The 12,167-nt window shown below is 39.0% G+C and overlaps 1 protein-coding gene across 8 annotated transcripts in view; it reads left to right on the top strand.

The window, feature by feature from the left end:
- Nucleotides 1-12,167, top strand: part of MAPKAP1 (MAPK associated protein 1) — a 270,519-nt gene that overhangs the window by 21,009 nt on the left and 237,343 nt on the right. The window contains exon 1 of one of the 8 annotated variants that reach the window (XM_023730743.1): nt 6,337-6,514. The exons of the other annotated variants lie outside the window; for them this stretch is intronic. The gene's annotated coding sequence lies outside the window, so the exon portion shown is untranslated. Of the gene's footprint in view, nt 1-6,336; nt 6,515-12,167 lie in introns of those variants that run through there. 8 annotated transcript variants of the gene reach the window in all.

Genomic DNA, 12,167 nt, shown 5'->3' with positions numbered 1-12,167 from the left:
GAGCTCCCAGTTATCTAGCTTCTCTTCTGGTGTTTGTGCATTGTTAGTAATGTTTTGTGTTCTGTTTATGCCATGTATTACGGCTCCTAGTGTTGTCCCTATTTTTTCTTCCATAATCTTTATTGTTTCAGATTTTATATTTAGGTCTTTGATCCATTTTGAGTGAGTTTCTGTGCATGGTGTGAGGTATGGGTCTTGTTTCAGTTTTTTGGAGATGGATATCCGTTTATGCCAGCACCATTTATTAAAGAGACTGTCTTTTCCCCATTTAATGGACTTTGGGCCTTTGTCAAATATCAGCTGCTGTTAGGTGGATGATTTTACATCTGGATTCTCAATTCTGTTCCATTGGTCTATGTATCTATTGTCGTACCAGTACCAGGCTGTTTTGACTACCGTGGCAGTATAATAGGTTCTAAAATCAGGTAGTGTAAGGCCTCCCACTTTGTTCTTCTTCAGTAATGCTTTACTTATCCAAGGCCTCTTCTCTTTCCATATGAAGTTGGTGATTTGTTTCTCCATCTCATTAAAAAATGCCGTTAGAATTTGGATCGGGATTGCATTGTATCTGTAGATCGCTTTGGGTAGAATTGACATTTTCACAATGTTGAGTCTTCCTATCCACGAGCAACGTATGTATTTCCACTTATGCAGGTCTTCTCTGGTTTCTTGCAGTAGTGTCTTGTAGTTTTCATTGTATAGGTGTTTTACATCTCTGGTTAGATTTATTCCTAAGTATTTTATTTTCTTGGCGGCTATTGTAAATGATATTGAATTGGTGATTTCATCTTGGAAGTTCTCTTTGTTTGTGTAGAGGAATCCAGCTGATTTTTGTATGTTTATCTTGTATCCTGATACTTTACTAAAATCTTCAATTATTTTCAGTAGTTTTCTTGTGGATTCTTTGGAGTTTTCTGTGTATAAGATCATATCATATGCAAATAGAGATACTTTTCCTTTTTCCTTACCAATTTGTATGTACTTTATTTCTTTTTCTAGCCTAACTGCCCTGGCTAGGACCTCCAGCACATTGTTGAATAAGAGTGGTGATAAAGGGCATCCTTGTCTGGTTCCTGTTCTCAGGGGGAATGCTTTCAGACTCTCTCCATTTAGGATGATTTTGGCTGTTGGCTTTGTATAAATGCCCTTAATTATGTTGAGGAATTTCCTTTCTATTCCTATTTTGCTGAGAATTTTTATCATGAATGGGTGTTGGACTTTGTCAAATGCCTTTTCTGCATCAGTTGATAAGATCATGTGGTTGTCTTTTGTTTTATTTATGTGATGGATTACATTGATTGTTTTTCTAATGTTGAACCATCCCTGCAGACCTGGTATAAATCCCACTTGGTCCTGGTGAATTATTTTTTTGATATGTTGCTGAATTCTGTTGGCTAGAAGTTGAGGATTTTTATGTCAGTGTTCATGAGGGATATTGGTCTGTAATTTTCTTTTTTTGTGGTATATTTACCTGGTTTTGATATCAGGGTTATGCTGACTTCATAGAATGAGTTTGGGAGTATTCCATGTTTTTCTATACTCTGAAATACCTTTAGTAGTATGGTGTTAACTCTTCTCTGAAAGTCTGGTAGAATTCTCCAGTGAAACCATCAGGGCCAGGGCTTTTTTTTGTTGGGAATTTTTAAATTACGTTTTCAATCTCTTCTTTTATTATGGGTTTATTTAGTTGTTCTACCTCTGTTTGTGTTAGTTTAGGTAGGTAGTGTGTTTCTAGAAATTTGTCTACTTCCTCTAGGTTTTCAAATTTGTTAGAGTACAATTTTCTATAGTGTTCTGTTATGATACTTTTAATTTCAGTTGAGTCTGTTGTGATATCGCCCATCTCATTTCTTATTCGGGTTATTTGCTTTTTCTCCTGTTTTTCTTTTGTCGGTTTGACCAACAGTTCATCGATTTTGTTGATGTTTTCAAAGAACCAGCTTTGGGTCTCGTTAACTCTTTCAATTGTTTTTCTATTCTCCAGTTTAATTCTGCTCTAATTTTTGTTATTTGCTTTCTTCTGACGCTTGAGGGCTTCTTTTGCTGCTCTCTTTCTATTTGTTTGAGTTGTAATGTTAATGTTTTTCTTTTTTTATTGTACTTTAGATGAAGGTTTACAGAAAAAGTAGTTTTTCTTTAAACAGTTAGTACACACATTGTTTTATGACATTGGTTAACAACCCCACGACATGTCACCACTTTCCCTTCTCGACCTTGGGTTCCCTGTTACCAGCTTTCCTGTCCCCTCCTGCTTTCTCGTCCTTGTCCCTGGGCTGTTGTGCCCCATTAGCCTCATTCTGTTTTATGGGGCTGTCTAAGCCTGAAGGGTGAATCTCAGGAGTGACCTAATTACTGAGCTAAAACGGTGGCCAGGGGCCATACTCTTGGTGTTTCTCCAGTCTCTGTCAGGCCAGTAAGTCTGGTCTTAAGAGTTCGTGTTTTGATTTTGGCCCTTTCTTCTTTTTGGATGTGTGCATTTATTGCTATAAACTGACCTCTGAGCACTGCTTTTGATGTGTCCCACAGGTTCTGGTAGCAGTGTTTTCATTCTCATTTGATGCTATGAATTTCTTTATTCTGTCCTTAATTTCTTCTATAACCTAGTAGTTTTTGAGCAAGGTATTGTACAGTTTCCGTGTGTTTGATTTTTTTTCCTTGCTTTTTCTGTTACTGATTTCTACTTTTATGGCTTTATGGTCAGAAAAGATGCTTTGTAATATTTTGATGCTTTGGATTTTGTTAAGGCTTGCTTTATGGCCTAATATGTGGTCTATTCTGGAGAATGTTCCATTTTTTGTTGGAAAATAAAGTATATTTGGCTGCTGTTGGGTGGAGCGTTCTGTATATGTCTGTGAGATCAAGTTGGTTGATTGTGGTATTTAGATCTTCCATGTCTTTGTTGAGCTTCTTTCTGGATGTTCTGTCCTTCACCGAAAATGGAATGTTGAAGTCTCCTACTATTATTGTGAAACTGTCTGTTTCTCTTTTCAATGCTCCGTTAGAGGTTGTTTTATGTATTTTGGAGCCCTGTCATTGTGTGGGTAAATATTTATTATGGTATGTCCTCCTGGTGTATTGACCCTTTAATCATTATATAGTGTCCTTCCTTACCCTTTGTGGTGGATTTTCCTTTAAAGTCTATTTTTTTTAATTGTTGTAGTTTAAGTGAAAATTTACAATTCAAGTTAGTCTCTAATACAAAAATTTATACATACATTGTTATGTACCCTAATTACTCTCCCTCTACTGTTATAGCACACTCCTCTTAAAGTCTGTTTTGTCAGAGATTCGTATTGCCACTCCTGCTCTTTTTTGAGTGTTGTTTGCTTGATATATTTTTTTACATCCTTTTAGTTTGTGTCTTTAAGGTGTGTCTCTTGTGGGAAACATATAAATGGATCGTGCTTTTTAATCCATTCTGCCACTCTCTGTCTCTTTATTGGTACATTTAGTCCATTTACATTCACTGTAATTATTGATAGGTATGAGTTTAGTGCTGTCATTTTGATGTCTTTTTTTTGTGTGTGTTGTTGACAGTTTCTTTGTTCCATTTAATTTTCTGTGCTGAGTCGTTTTTCTTTATGTGTTTTCTTCTCATCCTTTTCATTGTTGTTGATTTTGTATTTGCTGATTCTTTATGTTTTTCTTGTTTTTTATTTTCGTGTATATGATTGTTATTTTCCTTTGTGGTTACCTTAATATTTACCCCTTTTTTTTTAAATTTAAACCAGTCTTTTATTTCTTTATATTGCCTTGTCTTCCTCTCCATATGAAAGATCTGTGACTACAGTGTTTAGTCCTTCTTTTTTGTTTTAATGTTGTCATCTTTTACATATTGATGTCTCTGTTTCTCTGTTTTCAGCATTTTAGCTTTGATTTGTTTTTATGTCTTCCCTATCTGGTTGCTCTGTCCTGTGTTCTAGTCTTGGGTTGTTATCTGATATTATGGATTTTCTAACGGGAAGACTCTCTTTAGTATTTCTTGTGGTTTTGGTTTGGTTTTTGCAAATTCCCTAAACTTCTGTTTATCTGGAAATGTCCTAATTTCACCATCATATTTGAGAGAGAGTTTTACTGGATATGTAATTCTTGGCTACCAGTTTTTTCTTTCAAGGCTTTGTATATGTCATCCCATTGCCTTCCTATCTGCATGATTTCTGCTGAGTAGTCCGAGCTTAGTCTTACTGACTCTCCTTTGTAGATGACTTTTCGTTTATCCCTAGCCACTCCTAAAATTCTCTCTTTATTTTTGGTTTTAGCAAGTTTGATTAGATCTTGGTAACTTTCTTTTGGGATCTACCTTGTGTGGGGTTCGATGAGCATTTTGGATAGATATCTTCTTATCTTTCATGATATCAGGGAAGTTTTCTGCCAACAAATCTTCAACAATTCCCTCTGTATATTCTGTCCCCTTCCCCCCCACCCCCCGGTTCTGGTGCTCCAGTCACTCATAGGTTCTTCCTCTCGATAGAGTCGCACATAATTCTTAGGGTTTCTTCATTTTTTAAAGTTCTTTATCTGATTTATCCTCAAATAAGTTGGTGTCAAGTGCTTTATCTTCAATCTCACTAATTCTGACTTCCATTGCCTCATTTCTGCTCCTATGACTTTCTATTGAGTTGTCTGATTTTGAAATTTTATTGTTAATCTTCTGGATTTCTGATTGCTGTCTCTTTATGGATTCTTGCAGCCTGTTAAATTTGTCATTATGCTCTTCTCTAATCTTCTTAAATTCCTCTATTGCTTTGTCTTTGTGTTCCTTGGCTTGTTCTGCATTTTGCATGATCTCCTTCCTGATCTCTTGAAAAGTTCTGTATATTAATCTTTTGTATTTTACCTCTGGTAATTCCAAGAACTTTTCTTCCTCTGGAAGATTTCTTGATTCTTTGTTTTGGGAGCTTGCTGAAGCCATCATGGTTTGCGTCTTTATGTGATTTGATATTGACTGTTGTCTCTGAGCCATCAACAAGTTATTATATTTATTTTATGTTTGCTTACTGTGTCCTAGCTTCTTGTTTTGTTATGTTTTGATACGCCCAGATGGGCTGCTCGTGTGAGCTAGTTTGATCATTGACACCTTTGAAAATCTAATGTCCTGTCACCAGGTGGTTAGATCTGTTACTAGATACATGAGCCCAGGATTCCCTTTACTTTCCTTGTATGAGTTCAGCTCAGGTTCCCAGGTAGTCGGTCACCAAGTATGTGGTCCAGACTCTCACCTACAGTCCTGGATGGGCGGGGGTGATTAGTGTAGGCATAGGTATCTGGTTGCAGTATGGAGTCGTGCGCTAAGCAAGGCATGGGGCTGATGGCTGCCCCTGAGTGTCTGGGAGGAAAGTGTGTCCCTGTTCCCTTGAGTGCATTGTGGGTAGGTTTTGCAGCCAGAATATGGACACCCAGTGCTGTTGGCTGTAAGGACTGGGAGGCATCACTTATTCTTGGACCCCTGTTGGAGATGGCTAGGTGACGTGGGTGGAGCCACCAGTCCTCAGGCCCCTGAGGTGGGTAGGTGAGGACCCTGCTAAGTGGGCAGCGTGGTGTCAAATGTTGTGAACCTGGCACTCCACCATGTAGCTGACAGTTGAAGTTAGGCTTCAGGTATATACCCAGTTGTACGGTGCTAATGAGGGCCTACCCTGTTGAAATGGGCCCACAGAAGTCTATGCAGGGGTGAAAGGCATTCAAAGACCTGGAACCCTTAATGCCTGTGCTTAGTCAAAGGAGCTGTACCTGTCCTAAATTCCCGGCTTAGGGGAGCTGGCAGATTATATGATTTTTGTTTGTTAATTTGTTCTCTTTCCAAGACCAGGAGAATGGCTCGGGGCACATGACAGGTCCTTATTTCCTTACTTTTGGCCCAGGGGACGCACCAGTCACTGAAGCCGTCCCGGGACCTGGTGAAGAGCAGGGGGAAGGGGGGGCAGGTAAATTGGATTGAGTTTTTTCCAAAAGGAGGTGTTTTTGATCCACATGGTAGGTTAGACGCGTGTGCTTATCTTTGCCTTTTGAGCACTGCTTTTCACTGGTTCTGGAGGCTTGAGTAGACTGTCCAGTGCTCGGTCTCTCCCGATGTGGAAAATGACTCCCCAGTGCCACTGCTTGCCTCACCACATGTGCTGGCTGCAGGGTACCTGTTCCCGCTGATCAGTTCTGGCAATTCCTCACTGCTGCTGAACCGTCTCTCCCTCCCTCTGCTGCTCAGTCCGATTCCTCAACTTTGCCTTTGGTATTCAGGGCTCCTAGCTTGTTATATATAATCTAGTCACTTGTTTTTTTGGGTCTTTGTTGTAAGAGGGACCACGGGAAGCGTTTGACCACTCTGCCACCTTGGCCCCGCCTCAGGACAATCTCTCTTTTAGAGAGATGGACTAAGATGGCACCTTATATAACGTAATGTAATCAAGCAAGTGACTGACGAACCCATCGCCTTTGCCGTATTCTATTGGCTGGAAGCAAGTCAAGTTTAACCTACACTCAAGGGGAGGAGATTACACGAAGATTTGGATGCCAGGAGGTAAGAATTTCAGGGGTGATCTTAGATTTCTGTCACATACTTTCTGTTCCATAAAGGCAGTGGCCAGGTCTTTTAAAATTTTTATCAGCATTGTATCTCCGATACCTGGCACATAGTAAGTGCTTTATAAATATTTAAGTATTTGTCAAATGAATGAAATCAATGAATGAGTATTTGCTAGGCAATTGAGTGCTGTTTAAGGTTTCAGCTCATACATTGGTAATTTCACATTGAGAATCAGTCTAGTTTGTTTGGCATTATTTGTATTCGTGACTAGGTAAAACTGTAAACAGTTTACCTGAGATCCTAAAGTAAAACCTACAGTTATTTATTATCGCAAATGTTAGTCAAATCTATTATGTCAGAGACAATACCCATTGGAAAAATAATTTCGGGCTACATTACACCAAACTAGTAGATTTCTTGTAGCAGTCAGAGATGTTGGCAGTTTTAGGGTTCTGGGGGTGGTGGGTGGTTAGGTTGTCTGAAGTTTTACAGCTATTGCTAGCTAATGAGCATTATTTGAAAACACTTCGGAAATACAGTTTTATAACAATGACATAATAATAGATTTTAGTCCAACGTTGCTTTATATCTAGTTTAGTGTAATTAATAATCACAATTGTTCTTCATACTTATTGTGGTAGACATCTGTTGAGCAAAATTTAGATTTTGAGTTGTCCATTGATAAAGTTCCATTTTATCTTCACAAAGTTAGGTATTTCTGTCACCAAAGCTTGTTGTTTTAGGTGACTCCCTGTAGGTCCTTCTCATATCTAGATTTATGGTCACTCTCTGCCCTTCAGTTATGTCCATGGAGAAGTTTGAGAGGCACTATACTATACTAGGCTCCCTTAAAATGAGCCTTGGTGGATGGTAAGATTCAGAGGCATTTTAGGTGGAGGTTAGTAGTACAAGGCAAGAAAATCAAGGTCAGGGCCCCTTTGTCTAAAGGAGACATTTGATAAAGGAGACCTTGCTTCCTGGTAGATTGGTGGAGGACTGTTTTCTCCCAGGTGGCCTCACTCATGCATCAGGCGGCATCAGCTGGGATAACTGGAGTGATGGGAATGGCTGAGCCTCTCTCCATGTGGTTTTCATCCTCAGCTTCTTTACATGATGCCGAAGTGCTCTAAGGAGGAGACAGCAGAAGGTTCAAGCCTTTTGAAGCGGAGATTCAGAAGTTATACAGTGTTACCTCCGCTAGATTCTGCTGTTATTGGGTGCCATCGAGTCGATTTCCCACTCATAGCAACCCTATGTGACAGAGTGGAACTGCCTCATAGGGTTTCCTAGGCTGTGATCTTTATGGGAGCAGGTCATCGGGTCTTTCTCCCAAGGAGCTGCTAGGTGGGTTCTAACTGCCAAGTTTTTGGTCAGCAGCCAAGTGCTTAACTAGTGTGTGATACCAGTGCTCCATGCTAGATTCTGTTAGTTACAGCAAATCACAGCGTGAGCCCAGATTCAAAGGATCGGGAAATGGACTCCACCTCTCAGCTGCAAAGGCTTTGTGGCCTTTTAAAAATCCATCAGTGATTTTGGGCAAGTTACTTAACTCTTCTAAGCTTTTTTTGTTTAATCTTTAAAATGGGGTTAATATTACTGCCTACCTCCTGGGGTGGTTGTGGGGATTAAAAGTGGTGTTTACATGAAAAGTGATTAGCAGATCTCATAGTAAGAGCTCAGTAAATGTCATCTGTACTGTTCCCCCTTGAGTTTCTGCCTAATGAAGGCCTGCTGTTAGGTGCCCTAGAGTTGGTTCTGAGTCATAGAGACCCTGTATACAACAGAGCTAAATGCTACCTGGTCCTGCACCATCCTCAAAATTGTTGCTGTGTTTCAGTCCATTGTTGCAGCCACTGTGTCATTCCATCTTGTGGAGAGTCTTTCTCTTTTTTGCTGACCCTCTACTTTACCAAGCATGATGTCCTTCTCTAGGGACTGGTTCCTCCTAATAACACGTCCAGAGTACTCGAGACGAAGTCTCCCCATCCTCACTTCTAAGGAGCCATTCTTAAATGCCACCTTGCTTCTTCCTGAAGCCTTCTGTGACTTTCCTGTCTCTTGGAAAATATACTAGTGTCTCATTTGGTGGTTAGCATATATTGCCTTATGTTACTGTTATATACGTGACCTAACTGCTCTATGAAGTTTGTAAGTATGTATGAACTTCCTCTGCTGAAGTTTGTAAGCCTCTGGAGGGTGCAGGCCAGTGTTGATACAATTTTTCCAAAGATTCCATTTGCCTAGCACTCAGGTAAATCTCATATTATTCAAAAGAAGATACAAGCATTTCTTTTTTATTGTTTTAATTTAATTTAGTAAGTACTTTTGGAGCCCTGGTGTTGTAGTGGTTAAGTGGTATGACTGCTAACCAAAACATCGGCAGTTCCAGTCCACCAGCCACTCCTTGGAAACTGTATGGGGCAGTTCTGCTCTGTTTAGAGTTGCTGTGAGTTGAAATCGACTCGATGGCAACGAGTTTAAGGTATTTTTAGTCAAAGTACGGAAATAAAAAATGTGAAAGGAAAAATAAACTCTCCAGATATATGGTCCCACTATTTACTGTTTAACGAAATTAGGCATATTCACATAGAGAATATTTTAATTCCCTCAGGGGGGTAGGAAAACTCACTTTTTGCTAGTCTGAAAAATGAGGTTTAATTTAAAGTGGAAAGAGAGAAAGATATGTTAAAACATTAAAGTGTATTTTATTTTAATGGTCACTTCAGTTACTTTCACATTGCAGGAGGTATGAATTTTGAACTTTAACGAGATCCAAGAATGTTGAAATCTTAGTGAAAAACAGGATCAGTTGGTTTTTATAAACAGATGACTTTGTATGTAATAAAAAAGGCTTTTGTTTTTCTAACTTGTGATCATTGCTTGTGCAAAATAAACGTGAGTGCACAGGAATCCTGTACAGGAGTCAGATTTAGCTTGCCTAATGCTAGCAGAGTGAAGTCGGGGTACAGTGTGAAGAGGTAAAAAAAAAAAAATCTCGCATCTGCTGTTACATGTTGTTAACTCCCTCAGCAGACGTTAAATCATTTCAAGTACAATAATAGTGTGGGAGGTAAATTAACTAACCATTAACAATCTTATAAATACACAATTAACATGCCAGCATTTATATGACACATTGATGGGGCAGCAGTAATTTTTGATTGGGAGTTTGCAGACCTTTGAGAAGCCTCAGGCTGTTGCTTATTCTGACAAGTTTTCACAGATTGCAGGTGAGGGGGCTCCCAGTCTGCCTGGCAGAGGGAAGTGAGTGTATAGAGTGTTTTGAAAGCCCAAGAGAATGGAATGTCCTTTTAACCATTGGCTGGACTTCAGCATTTTAAACTCATGTTGCTGCCTATCTCAAGTCTTTGGGGAGTAAGGAAGCATAGGGAGGGCTCATTTGCCTGATGGTGGGGTTATTTGAAGAAACCAAATATTTCGGGTATGGACTTTATTGTTGAAGTCCTATGAATTCCTAGAGATTTTCAAAAAGATAATTAGAACTAATCGGCTGTTTAAAGTAAACCCTTATGTGGTTTCAGGTCAGTAAGTAGATCTCTGAAGTTCCTCTTATGTGTGAAATTCTGTGACATTTATTTATTTTAAATTTAAAAAATTATTGTAGTAAGATAATATATAACAAAAATTTGCCATTTTAAGCATTTTTAAGTGTACAGTTCAGTGACATCAATTACATTCACCATATTGCGCAACCATCACCACTATCTATTTCCAAAAGTTTTTCACCACCCAGCACAGAAACTTGGTTCCCCTTCAGCAATAATTCCCCCAGTCACTGGTAACTAGTAATCTTTTCTTTCTCTGCATTTGAATACTTCATATTAGGGGGATCATACAATATTTGTCCTTTGTGTCTGACTTATTTCACTTAGCATAAAGTTTTTAATGTTCATTCATGTCATAGCTGTATCGGAACTTCATTTCTCTTTATGGCTGAATAATATTCCGTTGTACGTATGTACCAAGGAGCCCTGGTGATGCAGTGGTTAAGCACTTAGCTACTAACTGAAAAGTTGACTGTTTAAACTCACCATCCACTCCTTGGGAGAAAGATATAGGCAGTCTGCTTCCACAAAGATTAAAAAAAACAAACCTGCTGCCATTGTGTCGATTCCAACCCATAGTGTCCCTATAGAACAGAGTAGAACTGCCCATTTTGCCGAGGAGCAGCTGGTGGATTCGAGCTGCCAACCTTTTGGTTAGCAGCCAACCTCTTAACTACTGTGCCACCAGGACTCCCCACAAAGATTACAGCCCTGAGGACCCTATGGGGCAGTTCCACCCTGTGTGACTTTTATTTTTTTTTTAACAACCATTACACGGACTGCATATTCCTTACTATTGTATAAATTACTGTTGCATCAGTGATGGAGAGGTTGAGGATCTAGTCTATTACAAACGTATTGACTGTCTTAGTCACAAAGACCCACAGGAGAAATTTCCCTCAAGTCCCAAAACCCGAAAAGCTCAACAGGGTTTTAAAATATCTTATGGTTACAACATGTAAATTATGACTATTGTAACTCTTTGTCCCAGTTTGCTTTGAGAGATTGTATGGCATAGTAGTTATGATCTCAAGCTCTTCGATTAGATTCTTGGTTCTACCATTTCTAACTGTAAGACTTTGAGCAAGTGTCTTAACCTTTCTGTGCCTCAGTTTTTTCATCTACAAAATGGGGATAAAAATAGTAACTGTCCCATAGGTTTATTTTGAAGACTATGTGAATTAATCCATGTAAAAAGGATAGAACAGTCTGGCTTTTGTAATAAGTTATATGGTTAACTATTATTTCTTTATGTCTGGGAATCTGCCATCTGTAGCAAATGTACATGCACTAGCTTATGGATTCATCTCGAATTACTTACCTTTTGCCACCTTTCTTTTTTTGTTTTGTTTTTACTATATTGTACCTTATATTTTTCTGTAAACTATTGCAAATAAAGTTTGGTATGTATGTGTATAAAGCTGTTATCAAAAACATGCTTGTAATAAGACTTGATACCCATTCTTCCCATCAAAACCTACTAAAAATAGCTCTAATGTTTAAGGCATGTTCCAAGTTACCACAGTCATGCTTCACATGATCGTTAATGAACACAAATGGGCATATAAAGTGGTAATAGTATCCAAAATATACCTGGAACCACACTTAGCATATAGTAGGGGCTCAATAAATACTTGTTGAATGAATAAAGTATAATAGGAGTCCCACCAAATACATTAAAAATAGCTATGTCATTTTGGGACATCTCTTACTCCCCTCCCATTCCGTGTGGATGCCCCTGTTACTTCCATTTTTGTGTAAAGCAAATCTTCATGCTTTATAGAACCTGGGAAAAGTGGGAAGAATAAAAAGTGTGAGAAAGAAGCAGTGGGAAGTAGGACATCTTATGTGAGCAGACCTCCTGGAGCCTGAATGTTCACTTGATAACCTAAAGGCATATAAAACACACCAACCATCTCAGAGAGTCAAGAATTAGAGACACCCGGGAAGGCGTTCATGACTGGAAGAAATGGCATTTGCAAAAGTGTAGAGTAGCATTCCTAAACCGTGTTATACATCGATGTGTTTTAGTGTTACTAAAGAGGGGGAAAGGAAAAAGGAGTCCTGGTGGCACAGTGGCT

Source organism: Trichechus manatus, unplaced genomic scaffold, assembly GCF_000243295.1.
Source record: "Trichechus manatus latirostris isolate Lorelei unplaced genomic scaffold, TriManLat1.0 scaffold00038, whole genome shotgun sequence".
NCBI lineage: Eukaryota > Metazoa > Chordata > Mammalia > Sirenia > Trichechidae > Trichechus > Trichechus manatus.
The sequence above is the reverse complement of the archived record's forward strand: the minus strand, read 5'-3'. Positions and strand labels throughout refer to the sequence as shown.